Source organism: Aquila chrysaetos, chromosome Z (assembly GCF_900496995.4).
Source record: "Aquila chrysaetos chrysaetos chromosome Z, bAquChr1.4, whole genome shotgun sequence".
NCBI classification, from domain to species: Eukaryota; Metazoa; Chordata; class Aves; order Accipitriformes; family Accipitridae; genus Aquila; species Aquila chrysaetos.
Window position 1 is genome coordinate 44424641 of NC_044030.1, and position 25286 is coordinate 44449926.

Consider the following 25286-nt stretch of genomic DNA (forward strand, 5'->3'; position numbering starts at 1 on the left):
CATATGTCATGGTCTGAAAATGACATGGTATATTACTCTAGTATTTAACATAAAAGAACTCCATTTTAGCCTGTGGAATGTTCAACTTTTTCTTACCAACAGATTTCCGTAAAATATTCAGTAGGATTTAAATTAAATATAGAAGTACCCACGCTATTTTTCAAAAATACTCCCCAGATTAAAAATGTACCACAAATGCAGCTGGGATGCTAAGAAGCCCATAGTCCAGGTCTTATGGAGAGGTATCAACTTTTATGGAGAGGAATCATCTTCTCTACTTACTTATTTAACTTCAGAAATACAGTTTAACAGCCTGATACACAGACACTGAGATCTAAGTATGAGGATTCTCAGCAAGGGAGCTGTGTGCTTTTTTCTCCTTGTCTTCACATTTCTCTACTATGAACACACTGCATGCCACATCAGAAACATGAGCAGACCTTGGTTTTGGCTTTGGGGTTTCTTTTTCCCTTTTGGTGGCAGCTCATTTGGGGTAAATGTTTTATTTCCTGCTTAGCACTAGCATAGAGGCAGTTGGAGTCTTTCAAAAACAGGGAAAAAAAGAAAAAAAAGACTTTCTGTGTTAACTGGGATATTAAATTAAAAACAAAACAATATGTTGTATGCCACTTGGAATAGAAAACATTTTTTTATGTGCCCTTGATATGAAAACCAAGTAAAAAGTCTATTAGAGCTCTTTATCCTTTCACTTGCCCTCTTTTCTTCTGTCCCTTCCTAGTCTCTCTCTTCTCCTCATCTCTCTCTGTCCCTTCAGCTCCCCTTTTTGTTCCTGGAACATTCTGTTTCTCTTACGAGCTAACAAGTTTGATGTGGCCCTGTGTCTCATTCCCTTCCAGGCTTGCAGCTGTTTTGGCAACAGAAGAAAAAATCCCCATAACAAATCAAATAAAAGCCCATTCTGTGAAGAGGAATTGAAAACAGCAGGCCTCAAAGAGGACTGCACATGAGATGCCTTGTTCTGGCTTTCAACACGACTCAAATCAGAAACACATTACCATAATCTGAAACAGCCCACTGCTAACACAATACAGATGGTGGGTAATAACCCATGCATCATTAATAAATAAATTCCAGCATTAAAGGCTTTACAAAGTATGACAACTGTATCCAGGCAAAATTACTGCCTCTTTTCCACCCCGAACATTAGTTCACTCTCTTGTGGGTCTCTTTCACCCTCTTTCCCTTTTAAAGTGATTGTACTTTTGAAGGAAATTAAACATGGTACAAGTTTTAATCAGATGAAACTCATCTTAGTGTACAAGTCTGAAACTCCAGAAGGGAAAAATAAAATAGCTGCCAAAGTGTAATAGCTCCCATGTACTTCTATTGAATCAACAAATTACAATTTATTGCATTGCACTCCACTAGCTGTCTTTGCCCTCTTTTGTATTCTACTATTCTTACATTTCACTACAAATTTCAAGCAAGAATTTTGGTATTGTGTTTTCCACTAAATTGAAAGATATATGTATCATTTCTCAGTTTTCCTTCTACAAACTGTACCATCTGTCTTCTCCCCTTTCTTTATCACTCATTTCAGAGATAATTTTGGGTAAAATATATACCTTTTAACTTTAACAAATGTTGGAGAGTATTTAAAATAAAATAGGATGGACTTACCACAGCGCATTTGTGCCTGAGCTACAAGAGTAGGTCACTTGCAAGGGGAAGGGAGAACAGATGGGATGAAATTTTTACAGCGTGTTACACAGTTATAAGTACAGAGCTTGAATCCCAGGTGGAATTTGAAATCTCTATGTTTTTTACAGAGTTCATAGTGTTACACTCAGCATTGGGATGCAAGTCTCTCATAAAGACAGAGGGGGGCCTCAATGTTTGGTTGTGTATGTGTGGTGCGTTAACCTTGATTGGCCACCAGGTGCCCACCAAGCCACTCTATCACTCCCTCTCTTCAACAGGACAGGGGGAGAAAATACAATGAGAAGATCATGGGTAGAGATAAGGGTAGGGCGATCACTTAGCAATTACCGTCACGGGCAGAACAGATTTGACTTGGGGAAATTAATTTATTGGCAATTAATTGTAACAGAGGAGGGTGGTGAGAAATAAGAACAAAACTAAAAACACTTTCCCCCCACCCCTCCCTTATTCCCAGGCTCAACTTCACTCCTAACTCTTCTATCCTCTACCCCCTCCCCAAGTGGCAGACAGAGATGGGAAATAGGGGTTGCAGTCAGTTCATTACCCTTTGTCTCTGCCTATTCTTCCTCCTCATGCTCTTTCCCTGCTCCAACATGGAGTCCTTCCCATGGGAACCAGTCCTGCATGAACTGCTCCAATGTGGGTCCTTCCCATGGGCTACATTTCTCCAAGAACTGCTCCAGTATGGATCCTTTCCATGGGGTGCTGTTCTTCGGGCATGGACTGCTCCAGTGGGGGTCCCCCATAGGGTCACATGTCCTGCCAGAAAATGTGCACCTTCATGGGCTCTTCTCCATGGGTTGCTGCTCCTGCCAGGCACTTACTCTTGCATGGGCTTTTCACGGCCAGCAGCTTCCTTCAGGACATGTCCACCTGCTCCACTGTGGACCTCCATGGGCTGCAGGGGAATCTCTGCTCTGGCACCTGGAGCACCTCCTCCCCCTCCTTCTTCACTGACCTTGGTGTCTGAGGGTTGTTTCTCTCACATCTTCTCAATCTTTTCTCTCAGCTTCTCTGAAACACCTACAGAACGTTATGCTTACTTATTTTCATCAGATCACATTTGACCAGAGGATCTCGTCCACAGCATACATTTCTAAGGTCAGTAATGGAATCAAATTTATTCCCAGGCATGTTCCCAGGTACATTTTTTGTCTAAAAGGTGCTTTAACAGTTAGGCATAGCTATCTGAGAAATCTACCTTACAAGGTAGTAATGAATACAGCCCAGAAATCAGTAAGAGTGCTGTCAGCAAACCCCGAATTCTGAGGGGGCTGATGGAGAGGTCTCAGTTGAGTGTGTACTGCACAGTTTATCTACTTCTTGGTTCATCATTAACTGGGATTGTTCACTTTCAGGGATGTTGCCTTAAAGCAACCAGTGAAACAACCTCTTTTTCTCCACCTTTGATTAATTTAAAGCAGTAGGAGGAGTGATTTAAGATAGTAATGGTACAATATACTGAAAAGTTAAACATCCAACTTCATTCTTTTGCAGTGTATTCTAAAGTTTCCATACTATAATGTGTCTTATGTAAAAAAAAAAAAAAAAAAAAAAAAAGAAGAAGAAAAAGGTAGTCTTATATTCTTTTTAGAAGGAAAGAAAGAAGGAAAGAAGAAGAGGAAGTGGGTAAGGGAGGAAAAAAGAGAGAAAGAGAGAGAAGAGAGAAAAGAGAGAAAGAGAGAGAAAGAGAGGAGGGAAGGAAGGAGGTTAAAAACCACTTTTGATGTCAGCAGACACTGTATGTGTTAAAAATTTCTAGTGAAACTTAATGAAACCTCTGAGGGTCTCTAAGAGTCTGATTGCTTGCTGTGAGAAAGTATATTAGCAGTTTTTTTGCCTCATGGCATAGAATTTCACTACAAGAATTTGCTTAGCCATAAAATCATTATGTTCAAATTTGTAAAGTTTTACACTGCGTTGTTCATCAGAAAATCCAATGGTGTTATGAGGAAGACTCGGAAAATCCCCTAAAATTAATATTGTGAATCTCCTCTTCATCAAAATGATAAAGCACACATTTAAACTTCTACATTTAAAATCCACCTCGTTAGGTAATTTTCAAAGATTAAGAATATGTTGAAAGCTTCGGTATGTGCTTTTTACTATAGTTAGCCAAATAACACCTGAAAGCCGCAGTTATGTCTTGATTTTGTCTTTGTGAATTAAAAAGAAATCAGGCATATAAATTCTGTTCTGACAATAGCTATTCCTAGGAAAGCCTGTGTATTAAAAAAAAAAAGGAAACAGAGGGGGGAGTTACAAATTCAGGCCTATTGATATTTTGACCCACTTTTCACTATATGTTTGCATTTGTGTCACAGTAGTGAAAAGGCCCATTCAAGATATAGAACACTGCTGCAGGCTATGCTTTGCAAATCCAGGTAGGGAATTGTTACTTAAAGGTTTGCCACTAGACCTTTAGTTTTAGAATAAGGAGGGACATCTCAGAAGGTGCAGCCCCTATCCTTGAAATACATCTCTTTGTATGATCTACTGTCATTTACATGTATTTTATGATTCCCACTCCCTCCAATAGTTATGATTTATGGAGATAGTGTTGTCCTAAAGGTGGATTTGTTACCCAGTGTGCAATAGACCAATCTCACATACTCAGGAGGGATATTGCTTTATTCTGTGCAGGGTGCTTGGCGGACTTTCCACAAATCAAGCACACCAGATTCATCAGGTGTGTCTCTTTTATACAGTAACAATTGCATCTAATTTATTAAACTACTCCTACCTAATACATATTCAAACTATCTAATGCATATGCATAGGATTACGTAACCATGACACATCAGATGCCTTCTCCTCATGTGCAGGTGTCTCGGGTGGTCTTCAGAGGTCGTTTGGGGAGGTGTCCTCTCCTTATTTTGACCACGAAGTCGCTCTGCATCGGGTCAGTGGTTCATTTTCCTGCCAAGAGGGTTGCGCCATCAATCGGGAAGAATAGAAAGGATCAGAATTGATGCACCATTAAACAAGATGAATAGAATGAGTCAGAACTGGTGCGTCATTAAACAAGATGAACAGAAAGATCAGAATGATCCTGGTGTTACAGATCTCTAGGTATTACAGAACTTTCTAATCTACCACAGGATTTCTTCTATCTCTGATATCAATAGGACTTTGCAAATAATGTAATATTCTTTCTTTAGTTTATTTATTCAGTAGCTGGGTAGTGACAACCAGGAATGTCAACCTATGTCAAAAATTTCTGGACATGACAAGAAAAATATTGCTTTCATAAATGTGGATGTAAACATCTGAAATGAAAAGGATCCATTCATTAATGCTTGACCTACATTAATTTTCATGTAAAGTAGTTTTAGCTCACCAAAGCAGTAATCTGCATAAAATTATCTACTAAAGGAATAATATATTGCAGAGAAAAAGTGATGATGAAGTAAATCAAGATTTGCCTAAAAGTGGTAATTTTTCTGGAAGAGATTGTTTCTTTCTCAGATATTCTTGTGCTTAATGCTAGTTTCTCAGCAGTGACTCGGTTGTTCAACTTACATCAAACTTGTGTCAAGAGCCTTTAATGGATTATATTGTCTGAGTGCACTGGACCAGCTCAGGGCTCTTCACACGAGTTCATCTCCATTCAAGTCTCACTTACTTTTCATAAGTGATGCAGAGGGTTCATGGGGCCTCCTACTCTAGGGAGGGATTACATGGGACTGTGATAAATCTACCTATGGGTTATTAACTAATGATCATTTTCTGCCATTATGCAAGAATATCCATCACTGTTCATAAGTAGTAGTGCAATAAAACTGTTCTTATGCATTATAAACAGCTTTCTGAGATGTAGGCCATGGTTCAACATATTGAATTTCCCATAGTATGAGAATGTCTCTAATTTTCTAAAACAAATGTTCTCCAGCAGACTTAAACTAGGGTCAGTACTACATGTGTGGACGTTCAGAAACATCTTTAGGATGCTAGGGTCTGCTTCATAGATTTGAAAGGCCAATGCCTCAAATTAAATATCTCTTCCTAGCATGGAATACAGAATTTTCCCTATTAAATGTCTATTGTGGTACTCACTCTAAAAAGGCAAAACAAAACCAAAATTTCTTTTTCCTAATTTTATCAAAATGTTTTCAGCTGACATAATTCTCCACAAGTAAATGCCATTTTTCTATTCATGAGAAGAGCTACATTCTTCTAGAGCAAAATTTAAATATTTTATTAATAATTGTATAATATTTAATTTAATACATTTGTTCTTGTAAAATCAAATTCCCATACATAGAGGACACATGAAGTACAAACTCATTTTAGTTGAATAGAAGCATAAGTATGAACCCCCCCCCGCCCCGCATTTGTAAATGTAGTAATACAAATTTATATATAAAATACATTAAATTAATAGCCTATGCATTTTTGCTATTGAGCAAGCTGTGTATTGTGTGCTTATCACTGGCCCAGTTTTCAGTTCTTAAGTGTTTTCTGATGCCTGTCAGTCATTTGCTGCTCGTAGAAACAAACTGATATTTTTATTTTGAAAGCCGAAAATAAATTAAAGGTAAAAAAGAATGATAAGGGAAAATATAACTCCAATTATCAGCTGGAATGCTGAACAAATAAATGTTGATGCTGAAAAGAACAAAATGTCTTTTACCTTTTAGATTCAAAATTCTTAAAGAGGTTAATTGCAATCAGATGCATAACGCAATTAATTTCAAGAGTATAGAACACTGATAAGAATAATGAAGGCTTGGGTTAAATAGTGTTTAGATGAATTATATATATTGTAATCTTCAGAGTCTTAGGAAATTTGCCTTTGACTGTTAAAGGACGAGCTGAAGCAATCTATGAACCATTAACAAAGATCTCCAGAAAGCTGTGGATGATAAGTGAGGTCCCAGAGGAGTAGGGAAGGTCAAATGCAATGCCTGTCATTAAAAAAGGGAGAAGGAGCACCTAGGGAGCAATAGACTGTTCAGCCTAAGTATAACACTAGAAAGCTACTGGAACAATTATTGAACAATCAATTTGTAAGTTCTTAGAGGATAATCAGGTGCTAAGGTATGGTCAGCACTGATTTGTCAAGAACAAGTGGTGTCAAACCAATTTAATTTTCTTTTCCTACAGGGTACTGGCTTTGTGGTTAAGGAGCATGCAGCAGAGGTGCTGTTGCTTGACTCTATTAAATTTTTGAATGCACCACAACTTTTATAAGCAAACTAAGCAATTACGGCTTAGATATTACTATAACTAGATGGTTCACAGCTGGTTAAAACCTCAAAGGATGATTGCTTGTTTTCAAACACTATTTGGGAAGGATTTTTTTTTTTTCCATTTAGTACTAGTAATTATATTAATTTTCATGCTAAACTTTCAATTTTCTGTCTGGCACATGGTTGATGGGGTACTAATAAACCAGTAGAAGTTTGCAGATGACATTCAGAACTGAGATGGCAGGCCCTTTAGAGTACAGAACTAAAATACTTATCAATTGATTTTGATAAATTGATGAATGAGCCCAAATCAGGAGGATGAAATTCAAAAGTGATAAGAATAATGTGCTAGATTTAGGAAGAAGAACAATTTCAAATTGAAAAACAACTGCTTCGAAAGCAGTACTGCCAAAAAGGACATAGGTATTGTTTGCACTATGGTACGGATTGAAAGTATATTGGCAATGAGATGACATTACAAGACAAGCTACTATCATGTTGTACTAACAGAAACATTAAGACGTAAGAGGTAATTACTCTCCTCATCTTGGCAGTCATGATGTCTCACCTGGCGTAGTATACAAAATATAGGTCACACAGATGAGTAGAGTGGGTAAGATGAAGACGGTCAAGAGAAGACTGACAAATGTAAGTGGTTTTAAAACCACAGTATATAAAAAATGTGACAGAATTTGGAGGTACTAGTTTGTGGAAAAGAATCATATAATCAGTGTCACAATTTTCAATTATGTAAAATTTTTGTTTTAAAGAGGGTGATGATCAACTGATCGTCCAAGTCCACTAGCATAGGAGAAAAGTAATAAACAAGGGAGATATGCTTTAGAAGTTAGGAGTATCTTTTAATGGGAATTATTTTGCAGTTGAACAGCTATCTAGGTGTGTTCAACCCTTGTCACTGTCAGGTTTTAAAAACAGGTCACATAACATCTACCAGCTATGAAACAGGCATAGATAATCCAGCCTTAGTCCAAGGATGGTTTTGCTCCAGCACTTGTAAGGTTCTGCTGAGACTGCAGTCTGTAGCATGAACAATTATTTTAATCAGAGGTCAAACTTTGTAAATTTATTCTTACTTCACTTTTCCCTCACATTTCAAAACATTCTAGCTGAATGTGTTCTTTGCAGATATTCCAACCACTTTGTGAATATTTCTCTATGACCTACACAAAATGTCTTAGGTCATTCCTCTTTTAAGCAACTTCTAGGAGTTCTTTACTTCATTTTGCAGGTGAAGTAAGAATTTCTCCCTGTATTATTAGGATTTTGTCAGCTCTGTGAAAAGACAGGAGGTTTTGATGGGTATATTCTAGAACTAGTAACCATATTATAAAAAAGGTCCCAAAAAATCTAAAGCACTTCCTCGGAAGTACAGGGAAGTCGTATTCTGACTGCAGATCTGAGCACTGAAATAGTGATCTCTAACTTCCCATCATTTCTTGAGAAGAAGGAATCACTAGCTACTCTCCAATACAGAGTGTAAGTCCAAAAAAAAAGACAAAAGGAAGGGCCATGTTTATTGGGAAAGTCATTTACATATCTTGGTGCACATTAAAGTACAAAACCCAAAATGGAGGTTTGGGACCTGTTGAACTTCCAAGAGTATTTTTATTTGCAGACACTTGGTAAAAAAGATCTTTGAATGGTCTTTTAAATTACGCCTACCTTAAAGAAATGTAGTACTCAATTTATGTATAGTTTAGATTGAGAGAAAAATCTCAAATAATGTAATTTAACTCCATCATTCTAAAACAGATTTTACCAAACTATCTTTGTAGAGAAAGGTTTGTCAAGTTCTGGCTTGAATTTTAATTTATTGCTTTTGTACGTTTGTGAATAACTTTGTAAACTTATCAACACCTCAACTTAGGTCAGACATAAAAGAGACAAGGCTTTGCAATAAAAAACATTCAAGCTACATCTGTACAGGAATAAAAAGTACAAACACAGCTATAACGAGAAGCAGAGAAGGAAAGCTTTATTTTCCCTTATACTAAGAATAAGGTTAAGTGATCTAAGTGGCAAGTGGCTGGAAATTTCAGCTTGCTAATGAACAAAGGAAAGAGCATCTGCAGGCTTAAGATCCTGTAAGTATCTTTACAGTAGTATCTAGAAGGCCTGTGGGAAGGAAAGAAGGAAGGAAAGGAGGAAGGAAGGAAAGGAAAGCAAAGAGGGAAGGAGGGAAGGGAATAGAAGAAGGAAGAAGGAAATATATCAGGCAATACCTGATAACTGATACATCATCTATGCAAAGGATTTTGTGGTTATTTTCCAAGTGTCTGAACTTGAAAATACATTCATAGCAATTTTTCAACATTTATTGATACATCAACATATGTAGTTATAGGTTACATCAAGAATGAGTTAACTTCTCTTTTCAAGTTTTCTTTCATAGGTTTCCTCTGTTTTTCTAGCAAGATGATGTTGAAGATGTTCAGAGGCAACAGCTAAATGTTTAACAAAATTAGGATTACAGTTTATTTCCAATACTATTTTTTACTTATTATCACATATTTCAGAGTCCTTGTGTATATTTAACCACCAGATGATGTCTTTTGTTTAACTGCTCAGCCAATCAGCTTTTTGTAGGAAAAGTTTTGTTCTTATTGAAAGAGCCGTCTCTTTAACCAAAGACCTCAGCTAGCTTTAACATAGAAGATGAAATACCCTTTACGGTTCCTTGGCAAAATGTCTAGTCCTTATTTATTGGAGGGTATAATAATTATGTTATGTTTATATATCCATGCATTTTTTTAGTGAATATGTGAGAAGCATTTAATAGTGACTCGTGATGGAAGAAATTCATTGACTGTTTTCCATTAAAAGACAGTCCATAAAAGACTGCTGATTTGATAATAGCTTTCACTGTGTTTGAATTCAGCTACTAAGAAATTTATTTTCTCTGCAGACTAATTCACTGAGTTTGTCTTTATCTAACTCATGTACATCAATCTTAGCATATGTGCATGGTATCTACTGTACTATTAAAAAATTTCCCAGAAAGAAATATAAATTTGGCCAGTAGGAGGAGAAGAAAACCAGGAAAACTGATGCATTTGAGCATAAGCCAAGATTCAGGTAGTGTTCCTTGTCGATTTGTGTTTGTTTCCTTAATTTTTTCAAATTTTTCAAGAGGTAATTAATCAATATCAAATTCATGATAGAGGAGATCCAAATAATATGCTTGTTATTTGGATATGTTATTATAATGCATTTACTCATAGCCTTTTGTTCTAAAGGGGCTTGAGAGTATAGAAGCGTTGATTCAAGAAAGGCTTTCTCATTTCTTATCTTTTTGATGATATTGTCAGGCTTTGACTTGGTGCAAAGAAAAGGAAGAAATACGTCTTCAAGTTTTTTTGTTACATATACCATTATCTTGAAGGTAAAACAGGAGTCTTGAAGCTAAGCATGTGCTTCAGACACACTCATTGCAACAAGAAGCTAAAGAATCAATGATTTGGATTGTTTTGGGACAAGGAACAAAAAAACTGACAAAAAGAAAAATGGAGGGTCTTCTATTATTAGTATGCTAGTATTATTTGGTAGGAGGAATGGGATTTCTGAGAAATTATTTTAGGACCAGCAGAAGTAATTTAGAAGACTGGCTTAGAATTGTTAGCTGGGAATACATTACAAGTTACAGCTTGAGGACCTTTTCAGCAATGTCAAATGTACCTTGCTGCAAAGGTACACAATTGGAAAGCAGGTTTTATTCTTAAGAAATTTACAGTCAGAAGACAGTATTAGCGAGCACTGCATAAGGAAGAAGTAAGTTTTTTTCTAAACACTTAGGAAAGATCTTATCTTTTTTACCCAATGAGTTTATGATCTTATATATATAGTTAAGGGATAAGAATGTATGTATGTTATGTGACCTCTCATGTCAAGAACAAAAATAAGACAGGAAGCATGAATTAAGACCTCCTGTGATATTTTATAGTGAAGTGCTGAAGAGTTCCAGTGTTTCTTTTTAACAATATAGTTGACAAATATAAAGACAGTAACCAGTCTAGCAGACTCCTAATAAAGAGTTGCAAGCAGAAGGGAAGGAAAATCTGATTAGAGTTTTAAATAATTATTTTAAAACTAAAAATAAAATAATGTCTGTGATTAAAGGACCATAACTGATAGGGAAAGAGTAGGAGTCCAGTGAGAGAAAAGATATCCTTGTTTATAATTTGTCAGGGTGTATTGGTTTTGTGTGGCAAGGTTTCGGTAGTGGGGAGGGGGTTACAGGGGTGGCTTCTGTAAGAAGCTGCTGGAAGCTTCCCCTGTGTTCGAGAGAGAGCCAATACCAGCCGGCTCTAAGAAGGACCGCCGCTGGCCAAGGCCGAGCCAATCAGGGATAGTGGTAACGCCTCTGTGATAACATTTTTAAGAAGGAAAAAGTTGGGACAGGCGGTATTCGGCAGCCAGAGAGAGGAGTGAGAACATGTAAGAGAAACAACCCTGCGGACACCAAGGTCAGTGGAGAAGGAGGGGGAGGAGATGCTCCAGGCACCGGAGCAGAGATTCCCCTGCAGCCCGTGGTGAAGACCGTGGTGAGGCAGGCTGTCCCCCTGCAGTCCATGGAGGTCCACGGTGGAGCAGATATCCACCTGCAGCCCAGGGAGGACCCCACGCCGGAGCAGGTGGGTTTCCCGAAGGAGGCTGTGACCCCGTGGGAACCCTGCGCTGGAGCAGGCTCCTGGCAGGACCTGCGGATCTGTGGAGAGAGGAGCCCATGGAGCAGGTTTTCTGGTAGGACTTGTGACCCCGTGGGGGACCCACGCTGGAGCAGTGTGCTCCTGAAGGACTGCACACCATGGAAAGGACCCATGCTGGAGCAGTTCGTGAAGAACTGTAGCCCGTGGGAAGGGCCCACGTTGGAGAAGTTCGTGGAGGACTGTCTCCCGTGGGTGGGACCCCACGCTGGAGCAGGGAAGAGTGTGAGGAGTCCTCCCCCTGAGGAGGATGAAGCGGTAGAAAACAACGTGTGATGAACTGACCGTAAACCCCATTCCCCGTCCCCCTGTGCCGCTGGGGGGCTTGGTAGAGAATCCGGGAGTACAGTTGTGCCCGGGAAGAAGGGAGGGGTGGAGGGAAGGTGTTCTGAGATTTGGTTTTATTTCTCATTACTCTGCTCTGGTTGATTTGTAATAAAGTGAGTTAATTTTCCCCAAGTTGAGTCTGTTTTGCCCGTGACGGTAATTGGTGAGTGATCTCTCCTGTCCTTATCTCGACCCACAAGGTCTTTGTTATATTTTCTCTCCCCTGTCCAGCTGAGGAGGGGGAGTGATAGAACGGCTTTGGTGGGCACCTGGCGTTTAGCCAGGGTCAACCCATCACACAGGGAAAAGTCTGCTGTCCAGTGACACAGGAGAGCTTCAGGGCCAGACTCTTCAGATAGAGTAACACAGGGAATGACTAACATTTTCAAATTCTGCTTAACTCAGGGTCAAACTTCACCTGTAAGTGTTAATAATGTGTCTTTTGTACATTGTCAGAATTAAAGGAACCACTGGGGAAAATATCTCATCTTTGAAGCATTTATTTACGCACTAGACTGTACAAAACCAAAATAATTTACTGCTGCTTCTTTAACTGCCTTAACTGATCTGGGCAGTTATATTTTGACTGCAAAGGAAATTTTTGGCCCTTAACGTTCCCTAAGCACTGCGAGTTTTGGCTTCTCTGTCTGCTGCTTAATTTGATAAAAGAATATCCCCATGCTGAAGAGTATGGCTATCCTCTCACACTTTCAGTAGGCTCTGCATCTCACTTTCTAATTTGCTGCCCAATACAGCTGAACCCTGACTAGTGTTGCCAGCTTATGATTTGGGTTACAAAGTCCAAATTTCCTAAAGGACTAAGTTGTTGCCATGTTCCCTCCTTCTTTTATTTTTTTCTTTGGACAAAGCTTTCTAAAATTGTACTGAGTGTAATTCAGGGATACAAATGTCACTCTGCTGTGTACAGTCAAACACCTACTGAACATGTGGCCTCATTCTTTTCTGTTACGATATGAGTAGAACCAGGGAAAGACTGGAAAAATTGCTCAGTTGTGTTGCAATTAAAAGATTTCCTACAGTCTAGTACATCTGATGCCAGTATCAAATACTTAGCGCCTTTTAAAAGTATGGTCTTCTTTAGACCCGTTGTCGTGGTTTAACCCCAGCCAGCAACTAAGCACCACGCAGCTGCTCACTCACTCCCCCCCACAACCCAGTGGGATGGGGGACAAAATCAGGAAAAGAAGCAAAACCCATGGGTTGAGATAAGAACGGTTTAACAGAACAGAAAAGAAGAAACTAATAATGATAATGATAACACTAATAAAATGACAACAGCAATAATAAAAGGATTAGAATGTACAAATAATGCGCAGTGCAATTGCTCACCATGCGCCAACCGACACCCAGCTAGTCCCCGAGCAGCGATTCCCCGCCCCCCCCCTTCCCAGTTCCTATACTAGATGTGACGTCCCATAGTATGGAATACCCTGTTGACCAGTTTGGGTCAGGTGCCCTGGCTGTGTCCTGTGCCAACTTCTTGTGCCCCTCCAGCTTTCTCACTGGCTGGGCATGAGAAGCTGAAAAATCCTTGACATTAGTCTAAACACTACTTAGCAACAACTGAAAACATCAGTGTTATCAACTTTCTTCTCATACTGAACTCAAAACATAGCACCGTACCAGCTACTAGGAAGACAGTTAACTCTATCCCAGCTGAAACCAGGACACCTGTGGAGACCTTAGAAGATGAAACATTTATTTAATGAGTAAGTGTATATGATATTGAGAGTTTCCTGTTTGAAACCCACTCTTTATCATCCATGGATAGCTAGCTTCATGGAGTGATCTGATCAGACATGAAAGCAGATGCTAAGGAAATTCATTGAGAATGGAAAGGGAGATGGAGATGAATTATTGCTCTATTTGTAAATTCTTACAGCAAATTTTCCTGAACCTCTGTACGTTATTTATTATTTTAATGTTTGCATGGGAGATGATAACTATACTGCAAAACATTCAACTGTAGAGAAAAAATGGGTGTGGCAAGAAGAGGTATCAAATTTGCTGACAAGAAAATAATCTTGAAAAGTAAGGCCATTCAAAATTAACACTGCTGTCATATCCCTAGTGCAATCATCTGCAGATCTGTGTTGTTACTGATGCATACATACAGTATATGGTACTGGAAAACAACTGCTAAAAAGGCTAGGACTCACTTCAAGGAATTATTAATTTTTCATGTTCACAAGTGGGCAAAGCATACATGTACAAGATCTATACCTGTGTATCTTAAAGTGCTGTTCAGATAGGTGTTTTGCAATATGAGATGGTCATATAGATTTTTAAGGGGACAATTGTATGGTTAAGTGCACTGGTTTAAGTCTGAAAGAAATAAATTATCTCATTTCTAAGTTGTTTTTTTAAATATATATTTTAAAATATATTAAAGTGATAGCTCTAATGACTTTGTGTTTGTCACTTGAAGCTGTATTTTCTGGGGGTTAGTGTATATATAGGATTTGACTTAGCTAAAAGTATGACAACTAATAGAGATTATCTAATGCAATCTCTTTGTGCCTCCAACAAACCAATCCTCTAATTACCTTACATTAAAACCTGGCAAGTGTCTTCTCTATAGTAATTACATAGATCACTGACACGCCAGTCCATGATGCTCCTGTGTCTTGATCCAATGTATACAACTGTTTGAGTCCCTTGGTGGCTTCTTAATCTTAAACAGTGCCTACTGTAGCTCAATTAACATTTTAGGTTTTGTTTGACTTTCTTACATTTGTTTCATTTACCCAAGCAGTGTATTGTACAGTGACTACTCTGGAAACGCTAATATTGAGTATTTTAAATACACACTTAAATTCACACAACAGTGACTTTGTTTATCTTAATGTGCATTAGTTATATTGCAAAGTTGGAGTGCACTTAGAGTTGTAGAGTATGTCAATGTAGCAGTCATAATTAACAACAAAATCAAACCCAAATTACTTCACAAATATTGTTAATGAAGCTATAAAGCAGTTGTTTCAACCTCCAGAATTTTACCACATTTTCTGCTATGAGAACATTAGGCTAATTATTTTCATAACTGTGTTTTTATGAACTAACCATCATTATCATATTTCTATGAGACTGTAAATAAGCATGCAGTATACTCATTTTTTTTTCTCTTGCCCTTCCTCAATTTTAGAAGTGAAAAATAAAACTAAAAATAAAATATTTTAATGAAGTTTATTGCTATATAGAAAAAAAAATATTATCTGAGATCATGGTCAACTACATAACTTTATACCTTGTCTGAACCCTGAAAACAAAGACTTATAGAGCCTTAGCTAAAGCTTTTAGGAACTTAAAACTTTTAAGTCTGCTTTTGTGATATTAGCCTAGCTTTTGTGTAAAAAATATGAATAACAGCAAAAGGAAATATCTGAAAGACCAGATGAGCATTAAAGGTTTTCCCTAATTTGGTGGCTGCTTGGTCAGCTGGACAGGAATATTTTGTAATGTTTTCCTCTCATTGAATATAAAATAAATCCCAAGCTGCAAGCCCTAGCACAGTAAACTAATAATACAATGTCTTTGCTATTTGTCATTGGGATAGCACATGGTTATCAAGTGACAGAATTTGGCCTTTTGCTAGTATGTGAAAAACTTGATTGTTCATGCTCTTTCTTCAGGGTCTTAAATACGTAATGAACAGAAGGGAGTTTAGATAAACTTTGAACAAAGACATCAAATCATTTGTGATTTAATTTAAGCATGAAATGGGAATAAATAACATAGTTCATTTAAGCCACTGAAGCTAGAGTTGAATGCCTTCTCGAATATTCAAGTGAAATTCAGATAGATGAATGTTTTTTATAGTTTTGATATCTAGGGGAAATTTACAACGTAAAATAATCATGTAGTACAATTATTCACTGTATCTGATGTGCATTCAGACAGACTTCTTTTCTGACTACGAAACCACTCATTTGCAGAACCAAATTTGACATGGTGGCTTAAGGGAAACCTCCTTGGGTTTCTGCTTCATTGGGCTTCACAGGTCCTGCTCATTTTACCAGAATATTCCAGAGAAAACAGTGTTAGAATCGATGTGAATAATTTTGTATCTTTTTGAGAAGAGAAAGATAGGATAGTCAAAAATACATGTACAGTGATATTTTCGGGTCTCTCTTTAAAAGTCTTCCATCAGGGATTAATTTGTTGTTTTATTTCAGCGACATCCAAAAGACCATGACTGTACTGGTGAGCAGACCAGTGAGGCTTTTTATCATGAGTTAGGAATGCCTAGACATTAGACTCTCAGCTGTGACCTGAAGATGGAGATCTTTGCTGACTGCATTGCAACTCCATCCATGCCTTTTGTGGCCGAATTTCTTTCTAGTTAAAATGCTGTCAAAGAGTGTGTGCTCAGGCTGTGTACAAACATGCAGAAAGATATCTCTGAGCCTCAAGGTGACACAGGCCTCTAGGGCTCTGCCCACCCTGCAGACCACCTTTACTCTTGAAAACAAGATATATCTGAAATGTACTGAGGCCCTTTACACTCAGCAAGTTACAAATGCAGACTAGCAAAGCTCTGCCATTGAGTGTTTATAGTATAGATGGATAATGGATTGCAGAGAAAAAGAATGAGTGAGAGAATAATGGTAGGTAAATGATATCCACTATTCTCCCCTCATCCGCAAATCTATTTTACCCTTAGTAAATCTGTGCTGGCTAATCCCAATCTCCTTCTTCTCCCTCACCTGCCCCAAAATATGCTTAAAGAGAACTCCCTCTGAGACTTTCCCAGAGACAGAAGCGAGACCAATTGGCCCATAGTTTCCTGGGGCAGGGGTTGCCATGTTTTGAAGATGGGTGCAAAATTTGCCTTTATCCAGTTGTCAGAGACCTTTTCCAGTCTCCATGACATTTCAAAGCCGATGGAAAATGACCCTGAAGGGACATTGGCCTGATTGCTCAGCACCTTTAGGTCTGCCCATCAGGTCCCAGATGTGCATGTTGATGCCTTGCAAGCAATCCTTGACTCAACCCTCATTCCTGTCTGATAGCTCCTCTCCTCCCTGAACCCTGTCACTAACCCACAAGGCCTGTCACACCTTGTCAGTGAGAACTAAGCCAAAGGTGGCAGTCAAGCACTTGAACACCTCAGTGTTGTCTAAATCACCTGCCTCATTCAGCAGCATTCACGTATTTTCCTTGTTTAGCCTCTTACTACTAACTACTACTAACTAACAGTAGAAGCTCTTGCTGCACTCCAACTTCAGCTGAGTTTGACTTTCTTGAAATCACCTGTGCATACAAGGGCAATGTTTTAAGATTCTTCCTTTGTAGCCTGTTCCTGCTGTACCCCTTTATGCTGCCTTTTTGCACTGGAGTTCCCCACTTAGCCAAGATGACTTTGATTTTCTGAGTATTGGGATGAACAGTTCTGGTAGTCTGTCCTTAAAGACTTACTAGCTTTCTTGAGCTCTTTTGCCATTCAAAGCCACCTCCCATGGAATGCCATCTACCAGTTTCTGAATAAGCCAAAATCTGTTCTCCTGAAGTCCAGGATCTGATGCTCTCCTTCCTCAGTCCTCTCAGGATCTTGAATATCATTATTTTATGGTCACTGTAGCTGGGGCAGCCATTGTTTACCACATGCCCAACCAGTGCCTTCCGTGTTAGTGAACAGCAGGTCCACCTATGTGTTGCCCCTGCTTGGCCACCTAGTACCTGTATCAGGAAGTTACCCCTGATACTCTCCAGAAATCTTGATTGGTTGTGTCCTGCCAAACTGTCCTTCTGGGAGGTGTCACGGGTCTGTGACACAAAGAACTCCTCATATAGTTTAAAGAAGGCTTCACCCACTTCCTCACCCAGACTGGCTGGTCTGTAACTCATTCCAACTATGTTGTCAGCTTTACTGGTCTTTCCTCCAACCCAGGCCCTCAAGCTCTCTCACACCTGCCATCTGTCCCACACACCTGACTGCTCCTTCACACAGAGAGCATCCCCCTCCTCTCTTCCCTATGTGTGCCTCCTGAAGGCCTTCAGTCTGTCCACCACAGCACTCCAGTCGCTTGAGCTCTCCCACCTTCTCTGAGCAATCCCAGTGATGTCCCAGCTGTATGACAGAACTTGTTCTTTCTCAAGACAAAAGATGGTTTTGATATTTCTTGAAATAAATGGGTCAAAACAATAAACCTTCATTATCATCCTTTTCATATTAATACAAGATGACAAAACTTTCAAAATCAAGAAATGTATGAATGTTGTAGGTGTAAAAAGTACAAAATGTACATAAATTTATAAGAAAGATAATCTATGATACTTGTCTTTTGGTTTTTGACTAGTCATACTTTGGTTAAGAGACACTGAAAGCTGTAGCTGCTGTGAATTGTGTAAGCAGTAGTGTGAAATGGTCTATCAGGTGTGATGCTTGTCATTTGCATGAATACCAGTCTTGGCTTTTGTGTTCAAAGCATGTGTAAATGGCTCTTGGTTTAGTAGCTCTCACAGTAATTTGTGTAAATGTTTTCTCAAGGTACAACTCTGTGTGACTATTTACCTAAGGAATGTTTGACTGTTTCTGGTGGGGACTCCGTAATATACTAAGCAGTCAGGTTCATGTTAGTCACATGGTCTTAACTAAGTCTTAGAAAGTGCTGCCATTTTATTTTTCATTTAGCAATTGTTCCATGAGTGTGAATTCTTACTTTCAGTTTTTGGAAGAGTAAAGTTTAGAAGTTAATGCTGTATGTGGTAGGGAAGAAACTGAAATTTAAATGGTAGTTCTGCAAATATAATTTTATCTCAGAATACAAGTGTGTTGTTCAGTGTGATTTTTTCTGCTCTGTTGGCAGATTAAGCAACAACAGAAGAAGAGTCCAAGGATAAGTTTGCAACACTGGTGGTTACAAAATATACTTGTTCTTATAAAGCTACAAATATTAGCACAGTAATAATTTTTAAAAAAATGGCTTCATCCATGTAAAAATCTTTCTACACCTGAAAAATAAAGCACATAGCTTAATAGTATGAATTTAATGAATTAATGCCTCCTATAGTGGAAGTAAAAATTGGAAAGACCCACTGCTTCAGCTATGAAATATTCAGTAAGTTTAAAGTACTATAAATATTCAAAATAAAAGTTGTAGGAAGTAAGAAAATGCAGTTCTATCTGTACAAAGACCAATAGATACAAGGTTTTTAGTAGATTTAGTAGATAATCAGATTACTTGAATGTGACTGTAGATGTCTTATTTCTCAAAGGCAGGTGACTGGAACAATTCAAAATTAATATCAATTAAATAAAGATAAGTCTGTCCTGGCTCTGTATAGAAATCACTGATCTCATCCACACCTTATTGTATTAACTTGTGACCTTAACAGGAGCCAGAGATGCAAGTGGAAAAAGAAAAGTTATTAACAGCATTTCTATGAGCAATAGATCTTTTCATAGATTTCTACACAAGTAGGGAAAATTAGCCTGACTCTTATAGACCCTTTACTAGGAATAAAATGGCTGGGTTGAAGGCTAATTGTGTTTTGCATCTGCCACCTAATAAAATTTTGTATCCCTCAGGGTTTTCATATGACCAAGATTCATCAATTCTCATCATCTTCAATTCTGAATCCCTGGAAGCCCATGCAAGAGCTGACAGTGTAACCTAGGTTCATCTGATAAATCCCTTGAGGAATGAGGAGGGCGTTTTGTTTTAGTCAATCAATTTAAAACTGGCTTATATTTTAAAGAGCACAGGGGGAGGTTTTAGGCTTAACTGGTTTTATTACAGAAGCCACCTTGAGCATTCTGAGAAATACTCTGACTGTTATAATCAGGGGAACAAAATCAGGTCAATGGGAAATTGAATAATATAATAGAATATTCAGTGAAGTCTTATGGGATAGAAGCTCAATAATGATAATTTCAGTTCTTTTGCACAAGCTTTCAGTATTTTGCTACCTGCAAAAAAATCCCCCCAACATTTAGCTTTAACTAGTATTATGGTACTTTCCAGAATGGACTTTGAAATGTTACATGAGCAAATCATATTATTTTTAAGAATAAATTCCAGTGAGAAGACAAATGATAATATCCTTGCTCTCTCATGCCTCATTGTGCATTTTCAACACCCAGAACATGTCCCTTGAACCTAGGCAGCTATGAGCTGAGAAAGGAATTAGCATAGTTCTCACTACTTTTCTTTTGAGATAGAAATGAGAATTCTCAGTAACAGGAAAAGAAGTAATGGCTTGCCTTCACTAAATGGAAGATGGTCGGTCTGTAAAAAATATGGAAAAATTCTGTTTTAGAAAATACCAATGTAAAAATTACTAGAAGGAAAAAGACAGTATGGAGTGAAGACACCAGTGAAAATTATTTCCTGTGTAAAACTGATTATGAAATGAACAATTTTAGCCCAAGTATATGCTAGGGCTTTCACTTAAAGTCCTTTGCATGGCCAATATCTATTGTTATCACCCATTTAGCCTCATGACCAGCAAAAAGTAGAACTCCTTCTGATTCAGAAATGCTGCTGCAGTGAAGAAATATCTTCTGCTTCTGTAAAGTGTAAGAAGGCTTTTATGTTCCTGCATACTTGGCCTTTCCACAGTCTGTAAATGGCACCTCAAATAAGCTAGCAGAAAAGTAAAGTATTTTTTGAAGGTCAGAACTAGAAATTCTGTATGTTTAGGTCTTTTCACGGCTTTGATTATTTTGTAGAATTACAAACATATTTTAAAACACTGAGTTATAAATTTTGTGTCTGATTTTTGTCTCATTTGCAGGCTACTGCTTTGGAAAAATACTGTAATGACTCTCAAGACTCATTACAGAGCACAGCATTGACTTCCATTTCCAGCCAATTAGAGTACAAAGCCCAGTGAATAACTAAGTTTTGTGCTCAGTTGCTAAATTGAAAAAGAAAGGGGCACAGACTGGGGAAGAAGAATGAATAAAAAAATAGTATAAATCAAACTGAATTTCCTGTTTTAAGGAAATACAAAGTTGAAATAGACCCTCCCCTCTAAAAATTTCATAAAATGCAAAGTCTTCCCTTTGACTAAAATGTGTTCTATCAGGACCATCTACTTCAGGGACATTTCAGGGTCTGGGAATACAGGGCTAGGTTTTCAGAACTGGAAGACGAGGAGATAAAAATGATTTTGAAATATCTTGTTGCTTGGTAGCTGACTCACTTAAGGCTGTGTTTTCAAACTTTCCATCACAGTTTAGGTCTTGGTGTAGAATACTAATATAGAACCATAGAATCACAGAATGGTTTGGATTGGAAGGAAGTTTTAAAGGTCATCAAGTCCAACCTCCTTGCCATGGGCAGGGACATCTTTCATCAGATCAGGTTGCTCAAAGCACTGTCCAACCTGAACCTGAGCACTTCCAATGATAGGTGTTTTGGGTTTGTGTGGCAGGGTTTTGGTAGTGGCGGAGGGGCTGCAGAGGTGGCTCCTGTGAGAAGCTGCTACAAGGTTTCCTGGCTCCAAGTCGGACCCGCCTCTCACCAAGGCCGAGCCCATCAGTGATGGTGGTATCACTTTTGGGAGAACAGATTTAAGAAGGGGAACCTGGAGTGGAGAGGGGAGTGGGATGTGAGAGGAACCCCTCTGCAGACCCCGAGGTCAGTGCAGAAGGAGGGGAGGAGGAGCGCAGGAGGAGGGGATGCCCCTGCAGCCTGTGGTGAGACGGCAGGCTGTCCCCCCCCAGCCCATGGAGGGGAGCGGGGGAGCAGATGCCCACCTGCAGCCCGTGGAGGACCCCACGCCAGAGCAGGGGGGTGCCCCTGAAGATGGCCATGACTCCATGTGAAAGCCTGTGCTGGAGCAGTCTGTGACTGAAAGACTGCAGCCTGGGGAAAGGACCTACACTGGAGCAGTTCATGGAGGACTGTCTCCTGTGGGAGGGACCCCATGCTGGAGCAGGGGAAGAGTGAGAAGTTGTCCCCCTGCAGAGGAAGGAGCAGCAGAGACAATGTGTGATGAACTGACCCCAAACCCCATTCCCCATCCCCCTGTGCTGCTAGGGGGGAGGAGGTAAAGAAAATCGGGATTGGAGTTGAGCCGGGAAGATGGGAGGGGTGGGGGAATGTGTTTTAAGATTTGGTTTCATTTTCCATTATCCTTGTTTTGATTTGATTGGTAGTAAATTAAATTGATTTTGTTTTTTCCCCGAGTCTTTCGCCTGTGACCATAATTGCTGAGTGATCCCTCCCTGTCCTTGTCTTGACTGACGAGCGTTTCTTTATATTTTCTCATCATCATCCCACCAGGGCTGGGGGGGGGGGAGGAGTGAGTGAGCGGCTTTGTGGTGCTTTGTTGCTGGCTGGGCTTAAACCACGATAACAAGGCACCCACAACTTCTCTGGGCAACCTGTTCTGGGGTCTGACCACCCTCATCATAAAAAGTTTCTTCCTTATGTCTAATCTAAACCTAGTCTCTTTCAGTTTTAAACCATTGCCCCTTCCCCTGTCACTACAGGCCTTGGTAAAGAGTGTTTTTCCATCTTTCTTATAACACCCTTTTTATATTGAAAAGCTGCAATACAGGTTCCCCGGAGCTTTCTCTTCTCCAGACTCAACAACCCCAACTCTCTCAGCCTTCCTCATAGGAGAGGTGTTCCAGCCCCCTGATCATTTTCATGGTCTTCCTCTGGACCTGCTCCAACAGGTTCATGTCTTTCTTGTACTGGGGACCCCAGAGCCAGACGCAGTGCTCCATGTGGGGTCTCACAAGAGTAGAGTGGGAGAATCACCTCCCTCGCCCCTCTGGCCACGTTTCTTTTGATGCAGCCCAGGATGCGATTGGCTTTCTGGCCTGCAAACACACATTGCTGGCTCATGTCCAATCTTTCATCCTCCAGTATCTCCAAGTCCTTTTCTTCGGGCCTCCTCCAAATCAGTTCATCCCCCAGTCTGTATAGATATTGGGGGTTGCCCTGACACAGGTGTGGGACCTTCCACTTGGCTTGTTGAACTTCATGAGGTTCACATGTGCCTACTCCTCAAGCCTGTCAAGGTCCCTCTAGATGGCACCCCTTTGCTCAAGAGAATCAAGTGCACCACTCAGCTTGCTGTCACCTGCAAACTTGCTGAGGGTGTTCTCAATCCCACTAGCTATGTCATTGATAAAGATATTAAATAGTATTGGTCCCAGTACAGACCCTTGAGGGACACCACTAGTTAGTGGTTTCCACTTGGACACTGAGCCATTGACCATAACACTTGGACCTGGCCATCCAGCCAATACCTTATCTGTCTTGCAGCCTATCCATCAAACCCATATGTCTCTAACTTACAGGTAAGAATGTTGGGGGAACTGAAACCAGGACACTGTATCAAAGGCCTTACAGAATTCCAGATAGGTGGCATAAGTTGCTCTTTCCTTGTCCACTGATGCAGCCACTCCATGGTAGAAAGCTACTAGATATGTCAGGCATGATTTACCTTTGGTGAAGCCATGTTGGCTGTCTCTGATCACCTCCCTGTCTTCCATATGCTTTGACATAACTTCCAGGAGGTTCTGTTCAGCATCTTAACAGGCACAGAGGTAAGGTTGACTGGCTGGTAGTTCCCAGGGTCCTCCTTATTACTCTTCCTAAAAATGGGTGCAATGTTTCCCTTTTTCCAGTCACTGGGAACTTCACCTGACTGCCATGACTTTTGAAATATGATGGAGAGTGGCTTAGCAACTACATCAGCCAATTCCCTCAACACCCTGGGAAGGATCTCACTGGGTGCCATGGACTTAGGTTCAGGTACCTCAGGTGGTCTTGAACCTGATCTTCTCTTACGGTGGAAAGGACTTGAGGTTCAGGGACTTGGTAGATGTGGGAAGAATGAAAATTGAGGCAAAAAAGGGCATAATCGCTGCAGCCCAGGCTGCCACCAATCTTGACCTCTCTAATTAGTTCATCTGTGTTGGTAAGCAACAGGTCCAGTAACGGTTTGCCTCTGGTTGGGCTATGAAACCATGAACCTATCCTCAATGCACTCCAAGAGTCTCCTGGACTGTTTACAGATTGCTGTGCTACTTTGCCAGCAGATGACAGGGGGATTGAAGTCCCCTAGAAGGAGCAGAGCCTGTGAGAGTGATGCTTCCTGTAGCTGAGCTTCACCAACAGGGTCCCCTTGATTGGGTGGCCTGTAGTAAACACTAGCCACAAGGTTTTTTTTGTTGGCTTGGCCTCTAATTTTGACCCATAAGCTCTCAATCTGTTCATCACTGTTTTTCAAAGACAGCTCTGTGCAATCAGTCAATTATTTTACATAGAGGGCAACCATTGTCCCCCGCCTCCTTCCTTGCCTGCCCCTTGTCACCTGTTTGTAGCCATCAATTGCAGCACTCCAGTTGTAAGTTTCATCTCAATGAGTTTCAGTGATAGCAGTTAGATCATAGCTTTCTAGCTGCACAGTGGTTTCCAGCTCATCCTGTTTGTTGCCCATGCTACATTCGTTGGTACACAGGCACTTCAGCTAGGCTATCTACCATGTCACCTTTTTAGAGGAAAAAACCTAATTCTTTCGAGGCATTTTACAGGTGTTTCCACATTGGTTCCTAATGTAACAGCACCTCCTGGCTCTTTTTTGCTCAAAACTCCATCCCCTTCCCCTACTAAGTCTAGTCTGGCCATCCTGTTGGCAAAGATGCCCCTCTTGGTCCGGTGACTCCCATCAGCTCCCAACAGACCTGGCTTCTCAAAGGTCCATGATCATAGAAATCAAAACCTTGAATATGGGAACAGCTATGCAGCCAGGCACTCACCTGTTCAATTTGATGGCTCCTTCCTGAACCCATTCCTCTGACTGGGAGGATAGAGAACACCACCTGTGCTCCTGATCCTTTTAACATTGCTCTGTGGGACACATACTCTCTTTTGATAGTTCTAAGTTGTCTCGTCACAGTATCATTAGACTCTACATGGCACAGCAGGAGTGGTTGACAGTCTGTAGGGTTCACCAGCCTCAGTAGCCTCTCAATGATGTCACAAACATGAGTTCCTGGTAGGCAGCAAACTTCTCTAAAGAAATTGTCTGGATGGCAAATGGATGCTTCGGTGCCTCTCAGTAAGGAATCTCCAATTACTAATGCCTAACACACTTTTCTGGTGGCATTGGTTTTAATGAGGGTAAGTGGTTGGATCAACTTTGCATGGTTGACTTCTGGATTCTGTCCATTACTCACATGCTCTTCATTCTCCAAACCCAGAGCATTGGGTGTATTACTTAGGGGCACTTCAGCAGACAAAGGAAGGTTCTTTCTTCTGCCCTGAACAAAAGGGTCCAGTCTCCTTCATCTCATGAGTTACTTGTGTCAGTCAGCTCGAGGTTGAATTCAGGCCTACCTTCCCCTTGCATAGACTTAAGGCAGGGCTGT

General features: G+C 39.9%; 1 long non-coding RNA gene across 1 annotated transcript; it reads left to right on the plus strand.

The window, feature by feature from the left end:
- LOC115337511 lies at positions 1-25286 on the plus strand. Its single transcript, XR_003922170.2, has 3 exons — positions 1-11; positions 3301-3312; positions 25160-25286. It is a non-coding gene; the product is annotated as an uncharacterized LOC115337511 (long non-coding RNA).